Source organism: Budorcas taxicolor, chromosome 3, assembly GCF_023091745.1.
Source record: "Budorcas taxicolor isolate Tak-1 chromosome 3, Takin1.1, whole genome shotgun sequence".
NCBI lineage: Eukaryota > Metazoa > Chordata > Mammalia > Artiodactyla > Bovidae > Budorcas > Budorcas taxicolor.
This window is the reverse complement of record NC_068912.1, coordinates 18,054,256-18,063,985: the sequence shown is the minus strand read 5'-3', so window position 1 is coordinate 18,063,985 and position 9,730 is coordinate 18,054,256.

Below are 9,730 nucleotides of genomic sequence, written 5' to 3'. Positions count from 1 at the left end.
AAAAAAGATCTTTATGTCCCAGATAACCATGATGGTGTGATCACTCTCCTAGAGCCAGACATCCTGGAATGAAAAATCAAATCACTACAAGCAAAGCTAGTGGAGGCGATGGAATTCCAGTTGAGCTGTTTCAAATCCTAAAAGATGATGCTGTGAAAGTGCTGTAACTCAATATGCCAGCAAATTAGGAAAACTCAGCAGTGGCCACAGGACTGGAAATAGTTTTCATTCCAATCCCAAAGAAGGGCAATCTCAAAGGATGTTCAAACTGCACAGTTGCACTCAAAGCACATGCTAGTAAAGTAATGCTCATAATTCTCCAAGCCAGGCTTCAACAGTACATGAACCATGAACTCCAGATGTTCAAGCTGGATTTAGAAAAAGCAGAGAACCAGAGATCAAATTGCCAACATCTGTTGGATCATGGAGAAAGCAAGAGAGTTCCAGAAAAACATCTACTTCTGCTTTATTGACTATTCCAAAGCCTTTGACTGTGTGGATCCCAAAAAAATATGGAAAATTCTTCAAGATATGGGAGTACCAGACCACCTTACCTGCCTCCCTAGATGCCTAGATGCCTCTGTATGCAAGTCAAGAAGCAACGCTTAGAACCAACCATGGAACAACAGACTGGTTCCAAATAGGAAAAAGAGTATGTCAAAGCTGTATATTGTCACCCTGCTTAATTAACTTCTATGCAGAGTACATCATGTGAAATGCCAAGCTGGATGAAGCATAAGGTAGAATCAAGAGTGCCGAGAGAAATATCAATAACATCAGTTATGCAGATGACACCACCCTTATGGCAGAAAGCGAAGAGGAACTAAAGAGTCTCTTGATGAAAGTGAAAGAGGAGAGTGAAAATGTTGGCTTAAAACTCAACATTTAGAAGACTATGGCATCCAGTCCAATCACTTCATGGCATATAGGTGACAAAACAATGGAAACAGTGAGACACTTAATTTTGGGGGGCTCCAAAATCACTGCAGATGGTGACTTCAGCCATGAAATTAAAAGACACGTGTTCCTTGGAAGGAAAGCTATGATCAACCTAGCTGCTGCTGCTAAGTCGCTTCAGTTGTGTCCGACTCTGTGCGACCCCATGGACTGCAGCCTACCAGGCTCTTCCATCCATGGGATTTTCCAGGCAAGAGTACTGGAGTGGGGTGCCATTGCCTTCTCCGATGATCAACCTAGACAGCATATTAAAAAATAGAGACACTATTTTGCTGACAAAGGTCCGTGTAATCCACGCTACGGTTTTTCCAGTAGTCATGTATGGATTTGAGAGTTGGACTATAAAGAAAGCTGAGCACCAAAGAACTGATGCTTTTGAACTGCGGTGTTGGAGAAGACTCTTGAGAGTCCCTTGGACTGCAAGGAGATCCAACCAGTCCATCCTAAAGGAAATCAGTCATGAATATTCATTTGAAGGACTGATGCTGAAGCTGAAACTCCAATACTTTGGCCACCTGATGCAAAGAGCTGACTCATTGGAAAAGACCCTGATGCTGGGAAAGATTGAAGGTGAGAGGAGAGGGGCCAGCAGAGGATGAGATGGTTGGATGGCATCACTGACTTGATGGACATGAGTTTGACTAAGCTCCAGGAGTTGATGATGGAAAAGCAAGCTTGGTGTGCTGCAGTCCATGGGGTTGCAAATGTCTGAGATGATTGAGTGACTGAACTGAAAAGATGCCTGAAGTTAATAAAGCATTGTATGCCAACTATACTTCCATGAATAAATAATATATTTAAGAAATAATAACAAAAATATAAAGAATTTAAGGACAAAGTACATATAATGGATCTATAAACTCCCCTCAAGCTAGAGGATAAGATTACTTTTTTAATATAAACTCTTCATTGCTCCCTGATGCAAACAGCTTGGAAAATTTTTCATTTCCATCAATCAAGTTAACCCTGATAAAAACCACTTGTGTCTTCTGAGAATAGAGGTACTTGAAGAGGATGATGAAGAAAATGGTTCTGCCTAGCAAGACAGGTTTTCACCCATGCATCCTTGATGGATTCCCATTGAGACCAAAAAGTGAATCCATCCTAGCTGGACCCAATCGGGCTTCCAGGTACGATTTAGAGGGAAAAGATGGCTAGATAGGTAGATGGATAAATGGATGGATAGAGATAGATCCTAAATATTGATAGTTATTGAATAATGGTCTAAATAGTAAGTTCTAAATGGAAGGTATTTCAAAGATCACTGGTCCAAATACAGAAGGACCCTATTACAGGCATGAAATGGAACCCCAGAGCACATAACTGATTTCTCATCTATCCCATACCTAGATGTAGAAAAAGACAGAATTCTCCAGACTCCAGAGCTTGGTTCCTTTTTCTGTATTTGCTGCCTTCTATTTGCCTAATTCACAATGTAAGTACCTGGCTTCTCAGAAGCATCAAAGAGAGACTCAGACTCCATATCCTAACACCAAACTGCAAGTGGAAGTGGCTGGGACACATCCCAAGTGTTACCTTCTCTGCCAGGGCTCCTTCGGTTCAGGATAATATATACAATGTCTTAAGAATGCAGCATGAATCAGGATGGACAAGTGCCAGAAACAGAAAACCATTTAACCATTTACAAAAAATTTTCTTTAAAAGATCATATGTAGTTTCTGTTAAAAGAAAATAGATGTGATAGTAGAGAATTACCTAGAAGGCTGAGACTCTGAACTTTGGCATAGTATGGTTGGAAAACTGTGAATAAATTATCAAAATCTTTGCTACATCTTTCAGATCCAATGTCTTCAACCCCATTTGGAGACATTGTCTCTTTAATGACTGTTCTCCCTGCAGTTCCTCTGCCCTGCCTCAGCACTTGCCATCGCCTCTCACTGGTACAGGGTACCCCAGATACTCAAGGCTCACTCTTCTCTTCACTCAAGTCTTTGCCCTAAAAGCCACTTTGGAAGAGCTTTTCTACACAGTTGTCTCTAACATACCCCCTGCATCACTATTATTTGCTGTGTATGTGCACGTGTGTATGCATGTGTTTGTGCAAACTCCCTTGAAGAGTTTAGATGGAAAAAGGACTTTAGTCACCATCCTCATGTCCCTAGCACATAAGAGACTGCCTGGGATGTGTTAATAATTGGGAAACATTTGTGAATAAATTAATTTCTATGAGTACACTGAGTTGAATAGATTTTTGCCTATTGGTTTTACAAATAAGGAACCTGAGACTGAGAGAATTCAATTCTTTTCAGGGTCTTCAAGATAGACAAAGATAGAAACAATTCTGAAATCAATGAAGGAATTATTTGATGGATCCAGTCCAAAAGACATATTTCAGGCAAAGTTGAACTCAATGACGGAAAAGTCTAAGTCTGATAATCCAATGGGAATGAAAAGGAACACTCAGAAGAATACTTGTAGTTGACAGAAGAGATGAAAAACACTATATGCAAAAGAAAATTTAAATGAAAGAAAGAAATACATATTGGGCTATGAATATGCTTTACTGGAGAAGCAAAAGAATAGACACACTAATTGCTTATGAGGTAGAGGTCACAGTGCAGACTACAGACAGGCACATGCACAGAGAGATCAAGCGATGATCCTGCTGTTCTTCTTCCAACAACGTGGTGTCAGCTTCAGAAAGCAGCCTTTCCTCTGTCAGCTGTCGGTTCAGGAGGGAGATGAAGGAAGATGCAGTTCATCACCGTGGCCGAAGGGAGGACAGCGGAAGAGCCTGGATCATGTTGTTTCTTGGTCCAGATGAAATCTGGTGCTGTTACTTCCACTTTTGTGGACACTTCTGCTTGCATGGTGGGCATGGTGGCCCAGGAGGGCATTTCTGCTGGCTCAGTGGAGGTGGGCATGGATGAGGTGGGCAAGGCTCATGGCACTTTGGCGGGCACACTATTGGAGGTGGATGACAGGGTTCCTTGCATTGATGGTGATGCTGATGCGGATGTGGATGTGGATGAGGATGAGGATGCTGGTGGTGAGACATCCTTCCTGGGTCTCAAGGAATCTGAAATACAAAGAGACAACATTCTTCATAACTGAGAGTCCCATTGGTAGAACATTTAGCTGTGCCAACTACCCTCCCGTCACTAAGGACACTTCTTGATTCTTAATACACTCTTTATGGTTTTTTAGAGGTTCTTCACCCTTCTTATTTAGGATCTCTTGCCCTCAGATCTTCAGTCTTCTCCTGTTAGTCTCTCCTTCTACCACTTTCTAAAACAAAATTACCTACACAGGTGTTGTACGAATGCAAACATACTCTGAAGAAGAATCTGGGTAATAAACTTGTAGCCAATCTCCAAACAAATCTCTACTTATTTCTCCCATGAGGTCTTGGTGGCTGGCCAAGCTGACCTGACTGTGGGCTTCTGAGGAGAAATGCAAAGGCCCAAACCAGGCACTCAGTGGGATTGAATGCTGAGAACGGGGCATTTGGAACTAATGTGTGCTGTGATAGCACAGTATCTCATCCCCCTTACTCTCTCTCAGGTTAAGACTCTGCCTCTGACTCCATTTTCTCCTCACATTTAAGATTGCATTCATGACCAAATACCAAAAATTTTCCCTTAAATCCTCATTATCTTCTTTTTCCCATACAGAGCACTAATTGCTTCAGCTAAAGCCACGTCTACCCCCAGATTAAACCCAACACCCTAGTTCCAAAAAGATCTCTAAGATTTATGCTCACCAAAGGCTCCAAAGAAGACCTATGACCATCACGACAATGACAGCACTGTGATGGAGACTCCTTTTAGAAGGACCAGGCAGCTCCACCCAGGGGGAACATCCCAGGAGTGGCATGATGCACTTGTTTCCCACCCCAAATTCCACGTGCTTGCAATCTCAAAAATAAATTGCCACACTCATGCTGATATCACAAATCTCCCTTGTCCATGGACTTCTTTATCCTTCACTAAGGAGTGCAGAGTGATTCACTGGAGACCTTGTCACATACTTCCTGTGTCATTGTTATGCACTGGTTAGGAAATATGAGGAATTCTTTGACAATAGTGTTGCTCCTCCATTGTCACAGTTGGTGATTCTTCCACTTCCCAGCCCCCAAGAATCTGCTATGGAAAACTCTCTCCCTATTCCATTTCACCTACCAGCTCCCAGCTTTGTTTCCCTTGATGGTCAAGACTACGATCTACTAAACTTACATATCTTAACCCCTATTACGGTTTTTTTAAACTCGCCTTCCTTACACCATGCCCCACTAGTCTCTAGCCTTTTCTTGACAATTAAGTGACTAGGGGACACAAAATTGTATCTTGTTTTTCTAACTTTATAGTTTCTGGTGTTGGCAGTCTCACGCCAGGTGTGTTTTCACACGGCTCCATTCATGGACTTTGACAGGAAAACTTGATGCTTCAGTTTTCTGGGCCATAAGGTCACAAGTTGAGATGCTTTGCTGAAGCTCTACTTTTGAGATTTATACACTGATCTGGTCTCTGCAGCCACATGACCATGAGCAACTTGTAGTCTGCTAGAAACCCAAATTCCTCTCTTCTCATTTTTTTTCAAATTTGACTGAATGTCTGGGCTGTATCCATTAAGAAGCTTTTCCACTAGTACTCCCCAAATATCCTGTGCCACTTTACCCTACAACAGTTAATTCAATTGACTCTATCCTGCCATATATATATATTTTTTTGAAATGACATTTAGTGTGTTTTTGGACATTCTTAGTATACTCAGGGAATGAAGCTCCACGTCATTGACCCCGCCATTCAATCCATGGATATTTTTCTCTAAACAAATAAACTAAGGGTGACATAGAACCCATCAGGAATATATTACTATAATTTGTTGAAACCCAGCAGCCCTTCAGCTAATACTAAGCACTAAGCCTTCCATGGGAGACCTTGAGCGCCTGGGTATGCAGACAACTATAGGCACCAGTACTTTGTGACATTAAATGTTTCTCAACCACTCTGAAGATCTGCTTGCTAACACTGCTGTAAATTAAAGACAAAAGCTACACTTGTCTCAAAATTTTGCTATGGAAACAACAAAATATCTTCTATAAGGCATGTGACATACTCTGTTACCAAGTCCAAGCTTGCTCCACTCGCTGCAGTGAATCTGAGATGAGGTGTCTAGACTAGGAAAAGGAAAAAACAAAATGAAAAATTTAATTTTTCACCCAGGAATCAAACCCGAGTCTCCTGCATTGTAGGCAGATTCTTTGCTGACTGAGCTATGAGGGAAGCCCGTCTAGACTAGAAAGGGACTTTATTTGGGAACCCGCTGGCTGAGACAATGACAAGCTAGTGCTTCAAAATAATCGTCTTGCTGGGGCTTGGTTGCCAGGTTCTTTTATGAGTCAGAAATGGAGTGCAGGTAAGGAAACAAAGTGAAAAACTACTCAATCCTTGCAAATTTCCCCTAGTATGGCAAGCCTCAGGTGGGAGAATGTGTTAGATCTGCTTCCTTACAGTTATTCACAGGTGGGCAGCTCAGGTTATCTCCCAAAGGCAGTCTATTATGTATGCATACAATAACAAAAGTGGCAAGAAGAGGGTTGAAATCACAGAAACTGATCCAGCATAAATTCAAAATTAACTCTTCCTGGTCACAAGGCTTAAGGAAATATGAGCCCCATATATAAGATAAGGGGTCAAGTTCCAAAGTATGTAAGAAGCCCCTACAACATAATACAAAAAAATTTAACAATGTTAATTTTAAATAGGTAAGGGACTTGAATAGAGCTTTCTTTAAAGAGGACATATATACGTATAAACACAGGGACATGAAAAGGAGTTTAATATCACTACTAGTCACCAGGGAAATGCAAATCAAAACCACAATGATGTATCACTTCACACGTGAAGAATAACTATAATCAAAAAAGCAAAACAGCAAACCTTGGTGAGATTATAGAGAGAAAAAGAACCCTTGTACCTGGTAGTGGGAAGGCAAAATGGTGTGACCATTATGAAGAATATGAAGGTTACTCAAAAAGTTAACAATAGAAAAAATAGAACTATTGTAGGTTTTACCCATTCTACACCTAAATCATTTACCCAAAATAATTTAAATCAAAGTCTCAAAGACATGTTAGCACACCCAAGTTCACTGCAGCAGTACTCACAGTAGCCAAAGTGTGGTAACAACATAAATGTCCATCAACAGGTGAGTGGATAAGTAAACTGTAGTATTTACATACACAGGATTATTATTCCTTCTGAAAAAGAAGGAAATTCTGTCCTACGAGACAACATGAACTAACCTGGAAGACGTTATGCCAAGAGAAATAAGCCAGAAACAGATGACAAGTACCACATGAATCCCCTTACATGAGGTATTGAAAACGGTCCAGCTCATGGAATAAAGAATAGAATAGTAGTTGCCAGGAAATGGGGGAGGGAAGGCATGGAGTAAAACAGGGTGTTGCTAACCAATAGATATTGTGAAATGAAAAGCTCTACTGTCAAATCAATAAACAAGAAATGTCACAGCCATCAGCGATTTCTGGCCTCCAAATGTGAATGCGGGCTCCTAAAGCTCAATCCAGCAGATGCCGCCACCCGCCATGGTGACTGCTGAGGCGCTGGGGGAACACAGGAGCAGCCATTGGCCACAGCTGCCACTACTTAAGGTGAGCAAGGAAATAGGATTTGGCCCAGATAGCTGAGGTACATATGAAAGCAATGAATTCAGTGAGCCCAGAGGCTTGCATCTTCCCATACATCCAAAGCTAAATTCCTTAATTTGATATCTGATCTTTGATGTTCAGCCCGCCTGCTCCCTTTGCTGTTCATTTGTATGTAGTCTCACTCCCACTGCCATCTTCCAAGGGCAACACTTTCCTCAGAGCTACTGAGATGCTGTCTCCTGGGCTTGGAGTTCTAAACTTTCCCACCAAAGAAAATAAAAGTCTCCTTTCATGTTGTGACTATATTTTTTAGTTGACAGTATACAATTTCAGTCCTGAAAGGTATATCAGTTCTAGATATCTGCTCACAACATCAAGCCTGTGTGTAACAATGCTGTATTATACACTCAAAATACTGTTAACAGAATACACCTCAAGTTAAGTGTTCCTAACACAGTAAAACTTTTTTTAGAAAGTAAATTGATACAGCCACTATGGAGAACACTACGGAGATTCATTAAAAAACTAGGAGTAAAACTACCAAATGGCCCAGCATATGCCCTGAGAAAATCGTGATTCAAAAGGTCATGTGCACTGTAGTGTTTTTGCAACACTATTTACAATAGCTAGGACACGGATGCAACCTAGATGTCAATTAACAGATGAGTGGATAAAGATGTTGTGGTACATATATACAATAAAATATTACTCAGCCAATAAAAAGGAACAAATCTGAGTCAGTGGAACTGAAGTGGACAAATCTAGAGCCTTTTACACAGAGTAAGTCAGGAAGAGAAAAACAAATATTGTATATTAACACATATGTATGGAATCTAGAAAAATAGCCCTGATGAACTTCTTTCAAGGGCAGGAATAGAAATGCAGATGTAGAAAACAAACTTGTGAGCACATTGAGGGAAGGAGAGGGTGGAACAGATTGAGAGAGTAGCACTGAAATACAGGCTTTGCCGTGTGTAGAGTAGATGACTGAGGGAAAGTTGTTTCATAGCTCAGGGAGTTCAGCCTCATGCTCTCTGACAGCCTAGAGGGGAGGGATGAGGGGCAGTCAGTGGATGTGAGGCTCACGGTGGAGGAGATATATGTATACTTAGAGCTGATCCACATTGTTGCATGGTAGAAACCAACAGAACATAGTAAAGCAATTATCTTCCAATTAAAAATAAATTTAAAAATTATACATGTCAGCTCTAAAAGGTAGAAAAACTAATAATTATGAATAATACTCAAAATAACTGATCAATAATGTCAGAAATGCTCCAGATCTTATAAAGAATGGCAGTGTGTAGACTAAGGTCTCCCTCGCTAAGACCCCCGCCCTGCTCCTCTCTTTCTTCTGGCTGTTATCACTGCTAGTTAGAAGCTGTCAGGTTGAAGGCACTTGAAGCATCCACATCTTTTTACTATTAACAGAGGTCTTCCTTCTTCACTGCCTGAGGGAAGATTTCACAGCGTGTGCTCTTTCCTGAAAGAAGACCATGGAGATTCTGCTATATTTCTATCTTGACTGGGCTGATGTGGTTCAGAGAAAGATCAGGGGCATAACCTGGGTGTCTGAAGAGGTAGGAACTTCTTTAGACTGAGTCCTGCTCCTGATCTCTTTCTCAGTCTCTCAGAGAACCAAGATGAGGACCGCTGTTCCTGTCTAGTCCTCTGAGATTCCACAATGGAGTAACCAGGTACACCATTAGGAAACAGACGCCCTTCAGGAATCCTGGAAGGAACAGCAATGTCTGGGGATGGATTAGGTGCTTTCACAACATTCTTTGCATGATGAACTCTTAGGAACTAGGTGGTACCTGCTGGAATAAGAGAATTATCTAAGGAATGTGTGACTTAGAACAGTTCTACCAACATAATATGTTGTATTATAATATTATACTTGCTTTTCTTTCTCCATGAATTACTAATGGATTCCAACATATTTTTACCAATAATTTCATGTGTTTCGCTTATGTTTGGTAAGTTGAAGGAGGATGAGGCTTTCTTAAGAAAAAGGTCCTTAATGAGGTTGCTGACTTAGAAAGAGGGATAATTAGTTCTTGATAACAGAGAAAGTGACTCAAGGACAAACGGTCCTCAGTTTTTTGAAATAATGGATATTTTTTCATATAATGGATA